Source organism: Phascolarctos cinereus, unplaced genomic scaffold (assembly GCF_003287225.1).
Source record: "Phascolarctos cinereus isolate Bilbo 61053 unplaced genomic scaffold, phaCin_HiC Scaffold_4;HRSCAF=312, whole genome shotgun sequence".
Lineage (NCBI taxonomy): Eukaryota > Metazoa > Chordata > Mammalia > Diprotodontia > Phascolarctidae > Phascolarctos > Phascolarctos cinereus.
In genome coordinates, this window is record NW_027555847.1 from 155,456,582 (window position 1) to 155,470,343 (window position 13,762).

General features: G+C 39.4%; 1 protein-coding gene across 2 annotated transcripts in view; it reads left to right on the forward strand.

Moving 5' to 3' along the window:
• NTRK2 (neurotrophic receptor tyrosine kinase 2) overlaps positions 1 to 13,762 on the forward strand; it is a 414,935-nt gene that overhangs the window by 387,897 nt on the left and 13,276 nt on the right. The gene's annotated exons all lie outside the window — the stretch shown is intronic.

The following is a 13,762-nucleotide window of genomic DNA, read 5'->3' on the forward strand; positions in this document are numbered from 1 at the left end:
TTGGAGAAGTGAGTCAATATACTTTGCTGGTAGAACAATGAGTGACCCCAGTTAAGTCATACTGGTCCTCTGTGCCTCAGTTTCTTCATCTGTATAATTACAAGAGCACCTGCTTTGAGCAGGAGCTTAATGATATCAGCAAAGCATTTGGAGCTCCCCAGAAAAAAAAGATGGCACTTCAATGCATTGCCTTTATCTTTGCAGTCACCCAGACCAAAGGAATTCATTTGCCACAGCAGAATAATCTTTCACAGCCTGGAGAAGAGAGGTTCCTGGTGAGGTTTTAACAGTCTGTGGTGTTAACTGCCAGGCTGAGCTTAATAACAGAATATAGATACTAACAGGATTTGCAGTGTTAACTACCAAGCTGAGGTTAGTAATGGAATATAGATACATGAGACCCAACAGGAAACCCGATCTCTGACTTTATCGGCCACAAGGAATACCAGGGTGTTAGTAATGACAGCTGCCCAGAAAGCTAAGTGAAAAGAGCCCTAGTACTATTCCACAGTAGAGATTTTCCCTTCTATGTCAAAGAGATGTTCTTTTCTTTATGTTCCAAAAACAAACGGGAGAATCTTCCTCCAAAAGGACAATTGCCCATTGAAGTTTTGCTATTTAGCAGAGCCATCACCAGCAATTCAGCCCCAATGAAACAATTCAATGAAGTTTTTATTGTCCATTCTTTGAACCTTTCTTTTTCCTAGCATTGTGACTAGATTGTGGCTTTTAACCATGGAATGATACAAGGCTTCAGTCATAAGGGCTACAGTGACAGAAGGACCATGTAACAGGTTTCCTGTGTAAAAACCTCATTATGTGGCTGTCTGTCATAACCTTAGCAACAGTGGGCACTAAAAGGGGGCAGCCTGATGAAATGTATAGCCTCAAAATTTACAACATAACATTGTTAAGTGACGGGTACAACTCAGAACTTAGACCCCAGGCAATATATTGTATTAGGACCTTCTGAAGGCTCTATCTTTCCATTGATCCATTCAGGATACTGCCCATTAATGTGGTTAAGAGTTACTTGAGGGCTGAGGGGAGGAAATGGTTGGGTGGGTCCTTAGATGTCTAAATCTTTTTTGTTCTTAGAATAAAGAATTCTTAGGGGAACAAATGTGATTTTTAAACATATGCAGTCAGAGTTTTGCATTTCATTGAGAGATTCTTTGTCTATGACTAGAACCAAATGCAAAATAAGGTGAAAAATAGTCATGTCAGAGGCCAAAGATCATCACCTCCTGAAATAGAATACCATAAATAACCACATTACACTACATTATAGCTAGGATGAGAAACCTGAGAAGGTTAGCACAAGCTGACATGTGGTATCATTCAAGAATTCTGTGCCCATAAATTATTATCCCCTCCCCACTCCTCCTCTTCTGTCATCCCTAGAGAGTGCCAGAGCCCCTGAGCCTCCCCACAGCTACTAACAGGAAGACTTAAATATTGGATATGATGTTAGCAGCCCCAGACATTTCTTTAGAGGTTGGGTCATAAGTCATGATTGGGTTCAGAATGGTCCCAGGGACCTAAAAAAATGCCCAATATAAGAGGCACAAACAAAGATGAAAAGGGAAGGAAAAGCAACGGGGGTCATTTAGGTCATAACTCTAGAAGGTGGAAGGTGGGGGTATTGTGGCACAGAACCAGATGTTGTAATCCCTTTCAGAGCAATATTGGACAAAAGAGCACACCAATCTAGATGTAGACCACAAGGGTTCCATGGGTAGATTTGGAACTCAACTGGTCTCCAGAAAGAGGAAAGAAGGAAAGGATACTGGATAGAATGTCTGTTTCCCCTCTTTAAACCCTACTCCATATCAGATTTATGATTAAATGAAAAAAAAAGCACTAAACTAGTCATTAAAAGACTTGGATTCTAGTCCTGACTATACCCTTGTGGGACCTTGATAAAGTCTCATCACTTTTCTGGGACTCAGTTTATCCTTCTCTAAAATGGGTATTGTGATAGCTGGCCTGCCTCCCTCATTAGGCAATTTTATGATAGAGCATCAATTTCAAAATATTTTGAAAAATATAGAAAACAAAAAAGAAGAAAAATATAGAAAACTATAAATTCTCAAGGTATTATTGCTATAGTAGATAGTAAAGAAGTTAGAGAGGAAATAAAGCATTCTTTATAGTGATTAGATGCTGAGGAGCCTTGTCTTAAGAACAGGAATATAAAGATCTAAAAGATCATAACTGTATTGCCACTATCATCTCCTTTAAAAAAAAAGTAGAAGAACAATTAGAAAAGACTTTTTCCATGGCATCTTTGAATTGCAAAATGGGACTGGGTTGACCAAGCCCATTATTCTCTTGAGAGTGACAGAACTATGGTGGGAACTAGAATGGTGAAAATGGCAGGAACTAGCACCACATTTAGTGATGGGGGAAGCTTTCCCATCCACCAAATGACTACAAGGCTTGGCAGAGTGACCTCAGGTTTTACTAAAGTCCCCTCTTTACAATATCCACCCATGGATCCCATAGGGCCAAACAGAGGAAGTCTAATCCATCTTCCTCGTGGCCAACTATTCTAATTTCCCCCACCCACAGTCTTTCTTCCAGCATAAGCATCAACAATTCCTTCAACCAATTCTTTTTTAAATTTATTTATTTTTAGTTTTCAACATTCACTTCCATGAGATTTTGAGTTCCAAATTTTCTCCCCATTTCTCCCCTCCCTCCACCCCAAGATGGCGTGCAATCTGATATAGGCTCTACATCTACATTCATATTGAGCCTATTTTCACATTAGTCATGTTGTAAAGAAGAATTAGAACCAATGGGAGAAACCATGAGAAAGAAGAAACGAACAAACAAAAAAAAAGAGATCAAATAACGTGCTTCAGTCTGCCTTTAGATTCCACACTTTTTTTTTCTAGATATGGACAGCATAAGTCTTTTGGAGTTGTCTTGGATCCTTGCATTGCTGAGAGGAGATGAGTCTGTCAAAGTTAGTCATTGAACATTATGGCTGTTACCATATACAATATTTTCCTGGTTCTGCTCGCTTCACTCAACATTAGTTCATTTAAGTCTTTCCAGGTTTTTCTGAAGTCTGCCTGCTCATCATTTCTTATAGCACAATAGCATTCCATTACATTCATGTACCACAACTTTTTCAGCCATTCCCCAACTAATGGGCATCCCCTCAATTTCTAATTCCTTACCACCATAAAAAGAGCTGCTATAAATATTTTTGCACATGTGGGTCCTTTTCCCATTTGTATGATCTCTTTGGGATACAGACCAAGAAGTGGTATTGCTGGGTCAAAGGGTATGCACATTTTTGTAGCCCTTTGAGCATAGTTCCAAATTGCTCTCTAGAATGGTTGGATCAGTTTGCAATTCCACTAACAATGTGTTAGTGTTCCAATTTTCCCACATTTTTTCCAGCATTTATTATTTTCCCGTTTTGTTATGGTAGCCAATCTGATAGGTGTGATGTGGCACCTCAGAGTTGTTTTAATTTGCATTTCTCTAATCAATAGAGATTTAGAGCATTTTTTCATAAGCTTTCTTCATCTGAAAACTGCCTATTCATATCTTTTGACCATTTATCAATTGCAGAATTTGTATTCTTGTAAATTTGACTCAGTTCTCCATATATTTTAGAAATAAGGCCTTTATCAAAGACACTGGTTGTAAAAATTCTTTCCCAGTTTTCTGCTTCCCTGTTAATCTTAGTTGCATTGGCTTTGTTTGTGCAAAAACTTTTCAATCTAACGTAATCAAAATTATCCATTTTGCATTTCACAATGTTCTCTGTTGTTTGGTCGTAAATTCTTCCATTTTCCACACATCTTACAAGTAAACTATTCCTTCCTCTTCCAGTTTGCTTATAATATCAGTCTTTATATCTAAATCATGACTTTATTTTGGTATATGGTGTAATATGTTGGTCTATGCCTAGTTTCTGCCATACTATTTTCCAGTTTTCCCAGCAGTTTTTGTCAAATAATGAGTTATTATCCCAGAAGCTGGGGTCTTTGGGTTTATCAAACACTAGATTACTATAGTCATTAACTATTATGTCTTCAACCAATTCTTACATGGCATCAAGTCAGAGCCCTTAGCCATCCTGGCTACCCTCCTCTAGACATTCTACAGCCAACCAACATTCTTCCTGAAACATAGTGCCCAAAATTGAACACAAGAGTCAGTCAGTCAGCTAGCATTTCATAAGTACCTACTATGAGCCAAGCACTATGCTAAGCCTCGGGGAAAATGAAAAAGGCAAAAAACAGATACTTCAAATATGGTATGAGCAGGGTAGAATATGGCAAGACTAATACTTCCCCACTCCTGATTATCATGCCTCTCTTAATTCAGTCTAAGAATGCATTAGCCTTTTTATGGCTATATTATACTATTTATGGCTATATTATACTATTGACTCATGTTGAGATTATAGTCCACTGAAATAATCAGATTTTTTCCAGATGAACTTCCATCCTGTCTCACCACACTGTTCTTGTACTTGTGAAGTTGTGTTTTTTTTTTAAATTCAGGTGTGGGACTTGTACATTTATTCCTAATAAATTTCATCTTATTAAATTTGACCTTATGTTCTAATTGTCAAGGGTTTTTTAGACCTTCTCTATCATACATTGTACTAGCCATGGCCTAGTTGCAGATTTGATAAACATGCCTTCAATGCCTTTATATGGAAGATTCTAAATTACCTCTCATCCTAATGACCGCATAATTATGTGTACATATAAGCTTCTACCTCTGGCCCAAATCAGCAAGCTGCTGTTAAAAGAAAAAAATCTAAAGGGATGGGGAGGAGGGCTGGAGGTTAGAGTGAATTTCTCATAGATTTAGAAAATATGGGGTCATAGACTTTCAGATCATTGCTTTAGATTAGAGAGAGACCTTAGAGGAAATTAAGTCCAATCGCCTCATTCTATAGATGAAGTTTTTGAGGTACAGAGATGCTAAATGATTTGCCTGTGGTCCCATAGATAGAGAATGACAGAACCAATACTGAAATCTGGGTCCTCTGACTCCAAATTCACTGTCTGCGTGGTCACAGTGCCTTCCCATATCATAGACCAAAAACTTAGAAGGGACCTAAGAGGTTTCCTAGCCTAACCTCCTCAGTTAGGAAACTGAGGCCCAGAGAAATAAAGTGATATGGGGGTGGGGAGGCATCACACAGTCATCTAGTGGGCTAGTAGCAGAACAGGGAAGAGAATCAAGATCTCCAGATTCTCAGATCAGTACTCTTGTTATATGTTGCCAACAATTATGTTGGAGAATTATTCAGTTCAATCTAGTCGATATTTATTAGATATCTGCTGTGTTTAAAGCATCTTTATTAGATAGTAGTAGTAGTAGTGATGGTAGTAGAAGCAGTACAGCAGTAGCAGCAGTAATAGTAGTAGTAATAGCAGCAGCAGTAATAGTAGTAGCAGTAGCAACATAGTAGTGATAGTAGTAGTGGTAGTAGTAACAGCAGCAGTAGTAGCAGTTGTAGCAGCAGCAGCAGCAGCAGCAGCAGCAGCAGCAGCAGCAGCAGCAGTAGTAGTAGTAGTAGTAGTAGTAGTAGTAGTAGTAGTAGTAGTAGTAGTAGTTAGTAGTAGCAACAAGCAAGATTCAAACTCAGGTCTTCCCAATTGCAAGTTGAACTCTCTATCCACTGCCCCACCTGGCTAATGATATGCAGCTGCTGGTAAAGATACATAGTTTAGATAAACTACTGTCCTAGCCTTCATAGAGCATTATAGCTTATATATAGGGATATTATTTATAAACAAATAAGGCACTATTTGGCCAAAGCAGCACACCAACCTAGATGTAGACCACAAGGGTTCTGTGGCTAGATTTAGAACTCAACTGTTCTCCAGAAGGAGGAAAGAAGGAAAGGATACTAGATAGAATGGCTGTTCCTCCTGTCTAAACCCTATTCCATGTCATATTTATGGTTAAATGGGAAAAAAAAAGCACTAAACCAGTCATCAAAAGAATTGGATTCTAGTGTGACTACACCCTTGTGGGACCTTGATAAAGGTCTTGTCTTTGTATCATCAGTGCTAGCACAGTGCCCTGTACAAGTAAGGACTTAGTAAACTTTTGTTGAATTAAACAATTATAGTACAAATTATAATACAAATATTATGTGATAAGACAGATATAATAAAAATGATCAGTGATATCTAATGAGAAAAATGGTCCTTGCTAACTGGAGAGAATCAAGCATGACTTCATGGAAGACATGACATTCAAATTGAACTTAAAAGAATGGTAGGGATGGAGTAGATGCCAGGCAGCAAGGGCATGTGAAGGCAGCAGAGAATAGCCAGCTTTTTAAAGGCTGAAATGACAAGTTCAGGAGTTAGCAGTTTACCTGGTAGATAATAGAGAAACACTAGAGGGCTTTAAGTAGGAGCTACATGATCAGAACGATGCATGAGGAATGAAGAATAGTAGAGTGTCAGTATGAAGAATAAATTACAAGGGGGTAGAGGGAGAAAAAGAGGCAGGGTGACCTATATAGAGATTACTTCAATTGTCAGGGTGAGTTTTAATGAATGCCTTAGCCAAGGTGGTGGCTGTGGAAATGAGGAGGACAAGTCAGGGGAAGACATATTTTGGCTTTAGAATAACTAGAACTTGGCAAATGATTGGATATGAGTTATGAGGAAGTAGGAATAGTCAGAGACAAAGCCCATGGTTTCAGATATTGGTGATATACTGACAGAAATGGCGAAATCAACATGAAGCAACACATTTGGGATGAAAGGTTTCCAGCTCAGTTTTAGACATGTTAAGTTGGACCACTGGTGGTATATCCACATGACAATATCCCCTTAGAGGGCTGTTATGAAGAGGTGTCTTCGCAAGTGGAAATAATTAGTAAGCTTGTAAAGGGTCTGGTAGGTACCCTGAAAGAACTCCATCCCTTAGTATCTAGTGGGCAGATCAGTCCTGCCTTTTGTGTGGTGTACATATGATGATTGGTCAAAGCTGTTGGGGTCACAGCCACTGGTGACTACTTATCGTAGGCTAATCTAGCACCTTAGATCATGGCTTCAGACTCCTATCTCAGAGGATGGTTCTACCTACCCCTGGTAGCTAGTGAGAGCCCTAGGCAAGAGACAATCAAATCTCTTTACTGTCCCAACACCCCTTTTAGCCACTGACATCCACCTTTATTGACAAGTGATTTTGAATTCCCTTCCCCCAAAAAAAGAAAGAAAAGAAAAAGAAATATATGTGCAATTATCTCTGCCTTCTGCAAATTAAGAGCAGCAAAGCCAGAAGTTTCCACTAGAACGGCATAACCTCTATGTGACTGGTTCAGAAAGAACTCCACCTTCCTGGCCTTTATGGACCTGATATTAACACTTCACACTCCAACTTGATAATTCCCTCCTAATTTGAGGGAGATAATAGCAGATCATGGTCTAGAGCTGAAAGGGAGCTCAGAGGACGTCTACACCAACTCTGTCATTTTACACATGAGGAAACTGAGGCCCAGAGAGGTTAATTGACTTCCTAAGGTCACATAGGTGCAAATGTCAGAGACAGGATATGAACCCAGGTCTCCAGATTCCCATCAGTGCTTTTACCACCCCAGGATACTTCCTAGAGAAATTCCCCCACATTAACTGAGCCGTTCTTGGGCATTGCAACATTTCTTTATAGGGATAGGGACTATACCTATGATTTCATTGGTCTAGGGCACTCCCAGGTGAGGAAATTCCCTCTACTAATACAGGTTGGCACCTTGTCTGCCATTTATAGCCTTAGAGGCAACAAGTTACTGTCACCATAGCTAGACCTGGAGTCAGAAAGGCCTGAATTCAAATCTTGCCTCAGACACTTAGCTGTGGAGCTCTGGGCAAACCATTTCTCTTCTCAGTTTTCTCATTGGTATAATGTGAATAATAATAGCACATCCCTCCCAGGATTATTATGAGGGTAAAATGAGACAGTATTTGTAAAGTACTTTGCAAACCTTAAAGCTCTATATAAATGGTAGTTATGTGTCAGAAAAAGGACTTGGACCAAGGCCAAGTTGGCTTCAAGGCAGGCTCTCTATCTACTCCGCCACACTGCCTCTCCATCCCTCTGTAGAGTAGAATACTATGGATTTATCTTCCTGGGTGCTGTCATGAGGTCTTCCATAATCTAACCACAATAGTTCCAGACTAGTAAAGGGAGTATTTGTGGGGTCAATTGTTATTTTTTAAAAAACCTCATATTACAGATGTGACACATGATAAATAAGTAAACAAGATTTAGCAATTTCTCAAAGTTTACAGCTGTCATGAATTTTTAAGAACAGGTCAGGAAGAACTGCTGAAACAAAGCAATTCTGGGTAGAGTGTGATGAGCAGTTCTAAGAGCCCCTTTAATATTTAATGCAACCAAAAGCCTTTTACCACTAATCAGCTCTTAATGGGGCTTGCCCTTTGGCCCAAGTGTTTCGAAGGGAGTAAAATATTTGGCTCCCAAACAAGTTATCAGTCAGTCAATGAGTAAATACCACAGATTGGAAGTGGTCTCGTAGGCACAGTTGGCCTTTGCCAACCTGGTTTAACAGGCACAGGGTGAACAGTATTTACCTTCAATCCCTTCATCAAGAATCATTTACCAAGACAAACACTTGCATGTGCTTTTCAACCGGCAGAAACACTCGTGCCTTGTGCAGTTCCCAGAAGAAACAGGCATAAATCTAGAGAGGAAAATGAGGATATTCTTTTTGGAAAGAAAGAATATCCTTTCCCCTGGACCGTTGCTCAGTGCATCATCTGGCATCCAGTGGTGCTGTTAAAAGGTGCAATTTGAGAAGGGGTTTGGAGCAAAGGAGGAAAGTAATAAGTAGAGATTAGATGGGAGATGGAAAATGTCCAGCATTAAGGGCATTTGGAAATGAGCGAGGGGAAGATGAAATGATGACTGTAAGTTGATGGTATGTTTAGAGACAAGAACTCTGGCCAAGAAGTAAAAATTAACACTTTAAGCTTTGTTTTTTGGGGGGAAGCGGGGGAGGGATCTAGCATGGGGAGGGAGCAGTGTTAAAGAGTTCCCAGTGTGGAAACTCCTTCCATCAATGTAGACCAGCAACTCATCTGAAATTTATAATCTTAAAGAGTTAGCTGAATCACTGAGACGTTGAGTGACTTACCCATGGTCATACAGCCAGTATGTATCAGAAGAAGGGTTTAAAAAGCGAGTGTGTTTAGCCTTGGGCAGAGAAGCTCAGAGGGAACACGGTAGCTGCCTTTAAACTGTTTGGTTTTTTTTCCGCATACTCATTGAGAAAATTTTATTAGTGGCTTAGCATTTCATTTTCTTTCCTTAAAAGTTAAACTAGCCCTTCTGTTTCCAAATGTATTTGTATGAGTGAAAATTTCAGGACTCATCTTCTTGCTCACATTAACGTGTTTCATGTTTTAAATAACATGTGTCACTGTCAATCTCAACAAGATTTTTGCACTTCCTCTCTCTTGCTCTCAACTCTCTGCACTTCTTGTGCCCTGTGCTCCAAACTTAAACCTTGAGTCCCTCTGAGCTTAACAAGTACTCTACTCTTGTCTGCCTTCTTCCATTTCTCCAGACCGTTCTTGTGACTGTGTCCCTTCACATGTGATCTTCTGTGTCACACCAATGCACTTACTCACAGACCTTAGACTACATAATATCTAACTTCTAACAACATGAAAGCGTCTATTACGGGGGAAGCCTCTGCCTTTAAATTTTTCAAGGGTTGTCACTGTTCCAAAGAGAATGTTCTGCTTAGCCTCAGGAAACAGAACTAAGAGCAATGAGTGAAAGGTGCAAAAAAGAAAATTCCAGCTTAATGTATGAGATAACTTCTTAACAATTAGTACTGCCCCAAAGTGGAATGGGCTGCCTTGGGAAGTGATGGGTTGTCCTTCAGTGGAGTTGTTGAAACAAAGGCCATGGACCCCTTTGGATGCCAACGGATGCCTTCTCAAAATAATTTTTTTTAAGTGTAAGATAAAATATATACGATTACAAAAGTAACCAATTATACTGAAATATTACCAAAATGTTTAAAAAAAAAAGTTCACAGATCCCAGGTTAAGAAGACCTGGTATAAGGCAAAGAAACAGAAATGGAAGAGAGCTGGACAAGGCTATCTGACTGGAATGGAGAATACATGGAGAAGTGGGGGTCACAACATCACAGAAGGTTGCACAGGTTGATTATAGTCAGAAGTGTGTAGGGCTTTGCATGCCTGGATCAATCTGTCAATCGTCAAACATTTATCAAGAGATTACCGTGTGCTAGGTACTGCTAAAAGATTAAGAAATTACAATTCCATAATTTTATGTGAACATAGCCTTTTTTGCCAGTTCATCTCAATATGTAATCTGTTGAATGCCCAGGATGTGCCTGGCATCTTGGAAAACACCATAGTGGTTGAGGAAGATCTCTGAGGGCCCTCAGATTTTGATAATTTTATGAGAGCATTATCTAGGACTGGACAAATCCTGAAGGAAAACACCAAAGTTCAAACTCCCAGTCTTGACTGTGAGGCCCTCAGACTTGCAGAATATCTAACATGGATGGAAGGACAAGGGGGAAAGCTGGCAAATGGCCCAGTGACCAACAACTGCCCCATTATATTGTAGAGCACACATGCCAAGTAGTGTTGTGAAGTCCAAAACAATGGCCTGGCTGCGACTAGAAGGGAAATGGCATCTGTAGCCTTAGAGGCCATATTTTTTTTATTTTGGTTCCTTCTTATAACATACTGCAAAGGCACAGAGGAAAAGGCTCAGGGAAACAAATATTCCAGGCAGGTTTAGAAAAAATGTGACCCCTCACTGAACTTTTATTAGATTCTCCTACCACTCGCCGTTTTGACATCAGAACAAGGCAAGTATTATTTATAACAGCATGTGTGAAATCCCAGAAGGGATTCTTGAAAGAATTAAAGTGAAAAATCTGTCCCAATGAGATTTCAAGCATAAAATAAATGATCAGATGGGAACACATGTATAAATCAAAATTTAAATCTTTAAAATAATTTTTTCAAGATACCAGGAGCTTTCTATTTTTCCTCTGGATCATGGACAATTGCAATGCAATGCAATTTTTATAACTGCTACAATTAAAAGAGTTATTAGAATTGGGACCCTGCACAAAAGCAGTGAGAGAGAGAGACATATACATTGTCTTTTCTCATTAATTTCCACACCAAGCAAATGAAATAAGGGTTTAGAACAGGCTGTAGAGTCACATGTCCAAATGAGTATGGGAAGTGTTGTGTTTGTCCTTCATTCTCAAAGAGGACCATGACATCAGGGAGATAATGACATGACTTGCAGTTGACTTTGATTTCAGTGAGAGAGGGCTGTGCAAGGTTATCAGCCTCACATTCTCCTCTGAGACATCTGAGTCTGGTGGCCAGATATTCATTAGGATGACTGGAGATGGCCTAAGAATGCACACTATATAATATGTACTATATATGTATATATGTGTACATGCATACAAATATATATGCATACAAACATGCATACTATATGTAATATATGCATATATGATACTTACATTATAATATACTACATATGCATAGTGTACATTGTATGTACATATATGGCAAGTATGATATTCCATTAGATTACCACTTTTCTTTCTTCCCTGACCTGACCCCAACCCAATAGTGATATACATTGTTCACGTGTTTCCATCCTGGTCTCTCACTTCCAAGGAAGGAAGCAATTACTATGTTTTCATAAAATATTGAGACTAGAAGGATAACCTCTGGCCCAGGCAGTCCCAACCCATCCCAAATATGTACTTGTCTAATCTGTCTCATTTTAAAATTGGCTCTACATAAAGGATTATTGCTTTAAATGGTTCCTAGTGTATCTAGATGAAAACCCTAAACTCTCAGGTGGTGAATATAGGAAAGAATGGCCACCAATCTTCTTCATTTGTTCTCCAGAACATTTTTCCTCATCACAAAGACCTGACATATAAGGAAGTCATCTTGTGTATTCAAATTCACACTATTTGAAGTTGTAATTATGTAAAATAGGTAATTAATCCTAGTATATTTACAATGGAAATATGCAGTACGAATTCAAATAATGCTATCACTTAAGGGGAATTCATTATTTGCACTAATCTTGCTTTAGCTTCTTAGCTCGGTAAACAACTGGATCTTATGCACCTTTGGGTATATAGCATTTCTAGACTCTACCTTGACCAATCAGAGCATTTCTTGACTAGTCAGAAATAGCATAGGAAATGGGGGAGAAGGGGACATCAAGATGGGCAACATCTTGTCATTTGAACCATGTTAAGATTGTGGAATCACAGAAGCATAGATTTGGAGTTGGCAGGGTCCTTAAAGGTCATCTGGTTCAATACCCTCATATCACAGATAAGGAAACTGAGGCCCAGAGAGAGGAAGTAACTTAGTCATATAGGGAGTCAGCAGCAGAGCTGGGATTTGAATTCAGGGTCTTTTGGTTCAAATCTAGTGAATGAATGAATGAATGAATGAATGAATGAATGAATGAATGAATGAAAAGCATTTATTATTAATTTTCCAGTCACCAGGCTAAGAAGTGAGATGAGAGAGAGAGAAACTGTCTATCCTGTTCTCTTGGAGTTTATATTTTAATATGGGGAGACAACATATAGAGAAAGATGGCCAGGAAAGGTAAAATCAAAGAGATGGTGAGGCATAAGGTAGTCAATTTCCATGCTCTTTCCAATAGCAACGATAGCATTGATTTGATTACTGTTCTCAGAGCAAAAAGTGGAAAGTGGATTGGGGGACAATCTAGTGGTTGCATGATGAGAAGATGGCATGGTTGAGTATTTGGAGAATGCTTAGGGATCTCCCCACAAGCAGCAGCTTGTGTTTTCTCACAAAGCTGCTCCTCTACCAAGGCAGAAGCAAGATTGGCAGGTACAATTGCTGGAACAACTGGGAGTGTCTAGATAGGCTAAGGTCTCAACAGCCAACAGTGGTCTTTCTACTCCACTGTATTGTCTTAATTTGGTCAAAGCACCTATTATGGGCCAGGCACTGTGCTAAGTACTGGGGATACCAATGCAAAAGACAATCCTTTCTCTTAAAGAGTTCACAATCTGATGGAGGAGACACCATACAAACAACTTTGTACAAACAAGCTACATACGGGATATATTGGAGATTATCAGGGGAGGGAAGGCACTCAGATTAAGGGTGAATTACAGATAATCAGCAGAGGGATTATCACTATTATGTAGTGTATTTATTACATAATAATTATAATATAGGGTATTAACTAAGTGCTTTATGAGAGTTGGGGGAAGGAGACCAGCCAAAACCAATGAAATTGAATGTAAGCTCCTTAAGGTCAGGGACCGTGTCTTCCATTCTAGGGGAAGGGAGGAGTTATTCTATGTTGTTCCTCATGGTTCTTAGTTCAATGTGGCACCTACATCAGTACTGGCTAAATGAATGAAAATACACCAGTCTTCTTCCAGATGATTACAGAGAACACCAAGGGCAGCAGGAGACAGTATAATTTAAGAGCTGACAATTTTTGTTTTGGAGCCCTCAGCTCCTTTCTGGGAAGTGGTGGCAGGGAGGGAATAGGTTAGATGTTGACTCTTGTGTGGAATGAAAGCCCACTGAGGATTTGGTAGTGGTTCTACTAAGTGACAATGAGAGGTTTAGGATGGCATAGGATGCTAGGACCCAAGATCATTCCCAGCTTTCTCAAAATCACAAGAGGTGGTCAGTAACTCTCTA